Source organism: Triticum urartu, chromosome 2 (assembly GCF_003073215.2).
Source record: "Triticum urartu cultivar G1812 chromosome 2, Tu2.1, whole genome shotgun sequence".
Classification (NCBI taxonomy): domain Eukaryota; kingdom Viridiplantae; phylum Streptophyta; class Magnoliopsida; order Poales; family Poaceae; genus Triticum; species Triticum urartu.
The window spans coordinates 385136754-385142753 of record NC_053023.1 but is presented as its reverse complement, the minus strand read 5'-3'; positions in this window follow the sequence as shown (position 1 = coordinate 385142753).

Sequence of the window (6000 nt, the reverse complement as noted above, 5' to 3'; positions counted from 1 at the left end):
ATTGGAGTCAAGCTAGGATGCTCAATGAACTACTATCTACTACCTTCAATTAGTTTCTTCTATGTCCTTCCAATGATATCTCGGTAACAAGTATTTATCCATGCACTCTTTTCTTGCATTCAACCTTGTGCAGATTGCATCTTGGCATGATATTCATTCCATCTTGTGATACATGTTTCCTTTCTCAAAGCATCCCAACAATGATCTCTTCTTGCTAGTTGTGATGTCTTTGATATTCGTGTGAGGAATTCTTTGATATACAATAAGACAATATTTAGCCTTGTGATATGCTTTTCAAGCAAAGATCTTATCAGTATATTTTATGACTTCCGTTTGGGTATCCTATTCTTCCCTTGAGTAACCATTTCTTGTCTGCATCCTTCTTTCTGGATTGATATCATTTCATCTACCTAGAATCTTATACACTTGATAGAAGTTACATCTTTAGTGGATTTCCTTATTCTTTCACGTCCACCTTTCTTTCCTTTGTATTTCTGTGGTGGCTCCATGAAAGGATTTGTCTTGAGTGTGGATCTTATATCTTTTCATCTGGTTACACTCTTGTGTGGTGAAGATTATTTTTCTCATGCTTGTCCTTATGAGGCTTTTCCCATCTTAATTGGTATCCCTCGTCTTGATGAGGCTATCATCTTCTATCTTCACCATGGGTTGTCGCAAGCCTTATTGTTAATTCACATTTTAGTGAGCTTGTGAACCCATTTGATTGTTGGGTGTGTGTGGGGAGGACATGTCATGCACCGTGTATCTCATTTATCCAAGACTATGTTGATGCTTTATGCTCATCCTTATATTAGTCTTCTCGAGTGCTTTGTCATGACTCTCACACATCATTTTGGTTGAGCCTATTCTTAAGTTGCCTCTTTTACATGTTGCCCAACCATTTGTTTGTTGCAAGTGCTAGGCTTTGTTTCCTATATGCTCACTTGCACTTGTTGCGAGTTTCTATTGATTTTGGGGGAGCTATGATCCTATTTTGTGTACTGTGTATCCAAATACAAAAATTCTTATGTGTGCACAAATCATGGGGAGCTTCTCTAGTTTCTTTAGAACACTCCTTTTCTCATATCGTAATATTCTTTGTTCTTGTGGCTCATAGGATCTTTGGTCTAGTTGGTTCAATTGCTATCCTTTGATTGCTTGCTTCAATTGGTATCTTTTGATTGCATGATTGCATGATTGCTTGTTTCTCTCTTTGCTATGTCTTTGTGGCATATCAATCTCCTCAATATAGTCTATCTTCTCCAAGTATTTACCGTTGGATATATATGTGTATTCATTCCACTCTTTTGTTGATAAATACACAATTTATGGAGGAACACTTTTTATATTGGCCTTCTAAGCTTTTCGCCCATTTTGGCAATCGATGCCAATGGGGGAGAAGTTTCAGAGAGTTTTGTGGATAAGTTTAGTGAGTTATTTCTTGCCTTGGTTTTGTTCCTAAGCATTTGCATCTCATACGCATTCATTATTAGTTGGTGAATTGATGCATTGCATGGTGATGCATAATTCCTTATATAAACTCTCTTGAAAGTGATTGTCATCAATTACCAAAATGGGCAAGATTGAAAGAAAAGGTGGTGCCCCCATGTGTGGTTTTGGTAATTGATGACATTCTCTATGGACTAATGGTTGCATTGAGTTATATTTGAAGGATTTGTCCATGGGATTGTCTTGAAGTCCATGTGTTGGTTTCAAGGAGTTTATGAGATGTCCAAAATGCTTTTCAAGGAATTATCCAAAGATTGGTCAAGTGAGAGTTGAGATTATTGCAAGCATGTCTTGAAGAAGAAAAGATTGTGTGAACATTCAAGTTTACCTTCAAGACATCGTCCTAATGAAGATAGTTGGAAAGATTTAAGGTTGATCAAGACTAACTACCGAGAGTGATTCAAGTTTATCAACACACAAAGCACACAAGTTGTACCGAGAGGGACCAAGTGATCCCATGGGATGGTAAGCATTGTCGATTACGCTTTGTGTACTAACGCATGGTCTACGTCAAAGTTCTGTGTGGGGTTAGGTATGTTTCCATGGTCTTGCGTCAAGAGGAAGATCTCATACAACCCATGGAGTATTACATCAAGTGGTGATCGTCATCAAGTTTGTAGTGTGCAAGTTCAAGTCGAGCAACACAAAGAGTGGATCACCCATAATGGAGTATGGGGAGCAATCAAGCTTGAAACTTGTCATCCATTGTGGTGTCAATGGAATTGTGAAGATGTGCTGAAGAGTGGTGACGGTGTCCTGGACTAGGGAGTACTCACCACGTCGTCTCCCGATCTGTTAGATTGGGCCGAGGACCCCCCATGGCCGTATACTCATGGGCCAGTTTGGACAGCTGCCGCATACATGGAAGATTCCACAAGACTTGGTGATCAAGGCAAGGACTCCTCCCCACCGGCGTATTCGGCTAGGACTCTTGTTATCCTAGGCCTCTGGTGCATTATATAAACCGAGGCCAGACTAGTCGATAGATCATATACAAACAATCATACCATAGGCTAGCTCCTAGGGTTTAGCCTCTACGATCTCATGGTAGATCAACTCTTGTAATACACATATCATCAATATCAATCAAGCAGGACGTAGGGTATTACCTCCATCAAGAGGGCCCGAACCTGGGTAAACATCATGTCCCCTGCCTCCTGTTACCATCGATCCTAGACGCACAGTTCGGGACCCCCTACCCGAGATTCGCCGGTTTTGACACCGACATTGGTACTTTCATTGAGAGTTCCGCTGTGTGATTGGCAAAAGGATCAATGGCTCGCCCGTAGGTCAACTGTGACGCCGACTTCTTTGTCACCGGCTCGGCCGGTCACCTTGGCTTGACCGAGGACTGTGCCCTGCCTTCGATCGTCATGTTCGGATGAGGGCCTTCATCAACACCAACTCCGATATCTATCAAGATCATGGAGGAATCGTCCATGAAGCTCGGGGGCTCAACGTCAACATTGCCCTCGGGCGACTGTGCTGTTCTGGACAACGAACTTGTATCCGCTGCCACCACCCCCTCAAGTGTCGTTTTAATGATTCTTTTGGTGGAATTGTGCAGAATTGAGTCTACAACAACCCTGGAAAAATTCTCCAGTTCCGATGGAGGAATCTCTGGCAATCCGCGATATACCGGAGCCCTGTCAAATATGGACGGGAATCTGGACGAGTTTAGGGCGTGGTGTCCAGCTTCTAGCTTGGACGTCCTTTGGAAGATCCAACCGTTGAACGGCTGCGGAATTCCCATATCTACCACCCCTCTAAATTTCAGCTCGATCGGACCGTCCAAACTTCGGGAACCTTCCGATTAGTGCATCACTTTTCGGATCTGTTTTCTGCGCGAAAACGAATCCGACCCGACTTCGTCTTTTTTATGAACGGGATTTCGGACATCCTTTTTGAAGGAAGTTTTGTATGGGGTATTGTGTTTTGTTCCCGAACACATCCCATTAACTTTAAAATCTTTTGAACATGATCTTCACCATCATGCTGGTGTCAAACCAGTCCGGCAATATTGCTCCACGGCTGCCGACCTGCGCTAGACAGGTCGTCACTTCGTTGAGCCAAGCTCAACTTCTTCGGATCATCATCTCGGCAAGCCGAACAGGAGTCCGGCATCGCGAAGGATAAATCATCACCAACATCGCCGCCCCATGGATTACACGGAGCGGGCACACCGGCATCACCGCACGGTCACTTCATCAAGCCGACATTGACCACGTCACGACCTGCATCGATAGGGCCGCACTGTTGCTTCTTCAAACCGGTGTCCATCACGCCTACCTACTTCGACTCATCGGCTGACATCGAGGCTTCGACATCTCGGCTGGACCGGGGGCTTCACCATCTCTTCATCAACCTACTCCGGAGACTTCGGTGTCACTAGCCGACCAGCTCCGTCAAGTTAGCTGGACCGAGGGCTTTGCCTCGGCGAGCCAACCTTTGCCAGCATTGCCATGCCGTCGCTTTATCGCCCATCAGGCAATGGGTGTGCGGATCGAGTCCCAATTTTGGGAATCACCTTTCTTCGGATTGCTACAACAAGTAAACCAGGTGCTATTAATCCTAGTATTTTTTTGCTTGTTTGGGTTCATTTTTCCCAAGGAATTATTACTCTAGTTTGTCCATCATATGTACACAGGTCTATCAAATGGTGGCCGCATTAACGAGGGTCGCATGGTGGTTCCGTCAGTTTCCGTACATGGTCCGACGAACGCTGCATCCGGAACTCGGACCGACCTATTAATTCAGGCTTTGCCACGCCTTTACCGCATCACGCCGACGCCCTGCATCGACATTGACTTCGGCGCCAGGCCGTATTTCTTTTATTACTCACTTTGCATAAATTATTTATTATGCAACTATTTTTTTTAAATTATTATTATTACTACTATCTCCGATTTGCACTATTCTATGTGCACAGGAAAATAATCCGGGTTGGGCAGTATCGTCAACTCGGCGTACTGACATACCACGTCACCTTGGCTGGACGGGGGGCTTCGTCAACACTTCATTACCCCATGCCGGGGACTTCAGCATCACTCTGCCGGCCTGCATTGACTGTGCTATGTCACCACTTCGGAGTGTCGAGCTCTTTGCTCCGCCACCTCGGGACCGGCTTGGGGGGTGGAACCTTGTCCCGCATCAAGCTTGGACCGCGTCATCAATGCCGAACACATTAACCAGCTAAGTTGCCTTCATGCTCAAAGTTTTAAATTTTTAACTTTTGTTCGGTTCGACCAAGCATTATACTTTTTGGCAAAAATTTGTTTGTGACAAAATTCTTTGTCAAAGCCTTGTTTGTTGCAAGCAAATTCAAATACCTCGTTTACTTGGGGGCTTCCTTCATGGAGCTTTTCCTCTTGCATATGATTATACTTGTACGGCTTTGTTCCTTGTTCGTGTATTACGCCACAATATGCACCATATTGACTTAAGCGATTTGCAAGCTGGGTTGCCTGGCTCCTGTGCTTACCCCTACGTTCCCGATTGTTCAGCTAGGGAGTAAAAGGAGCACCTCTGCGATTGTCACGACCGGGTCATCCGAGCTCTGACCTCAGACTGGGTGAAGCCAAAAGCTAGCACTCTTATTGTTTTCAATAATGGTCGGCACACAACGGAACTCATGAGTACAAAAATCTATTGCACAAGTCTCATAATAATAATGAGCACCAAAGAAAGGTATCGGTGGGGGTACTATTTTCTTTGAAGATGCTTCTTACACTTCGTCAGTAATATAGCATAAGTTCCCTGAGCGCGCTTTGTCTGTTATAGCCTTATGGCCTGATTGCCTGGTCATCGTAAACACCGTCGATACTCTCGAGAGGTGGAGTACATGACACTTTTCGGCCCCTAGCCGAAGAGGGAGAAGCCGACGGTCGGTTAAGACGCGTTTAAAGTTCGGGTGAACACATATATGATATAAGTACTTCGGTACATACAATCATTATACATAAAATTCTTTTACCCAAGTTACTTGGGGGCTCTTAAAATTTATATGAGCTATTTTATAGTAAATGTGTTTTCTTCTTGGTCGTTGCAAAGTCTTTTTCTACCGCTCCTTTTTCGACTCGAGTTTATGGTCAATAGCCGGATAGCCTGTCTTCTCTCTGAAAGCCGCTTGAGTTTAGTTTGCTAAACTGACCTCGGAGAAGTACTCTGCCTTTGGGATGAGGAGCTTGAAGCCGTAGGCTGACCTGCGTGAAATCTTGAGATCAGGTGTGTCATGTTAAAGCACAACAGAATCACAATTTTTTTTTCCAATTTTTGGATTGGCACCGGACACTTGATCTTGTTCGGACGTCAAGTTTTTACTGACGTTTTTTTTGTTTTCCAAGATTATGGCACTCTCAAACTATTTGTGTGTTTTCAGCACAAGTCTCATAGTGCAACGCCGGACACCTTTAGAGATTCGGCAAAAACATTCTCGGATATTGCTATATATGCATCGGTTTCGAATTGTGTCTTCGGTCAATAGTTGGGTTG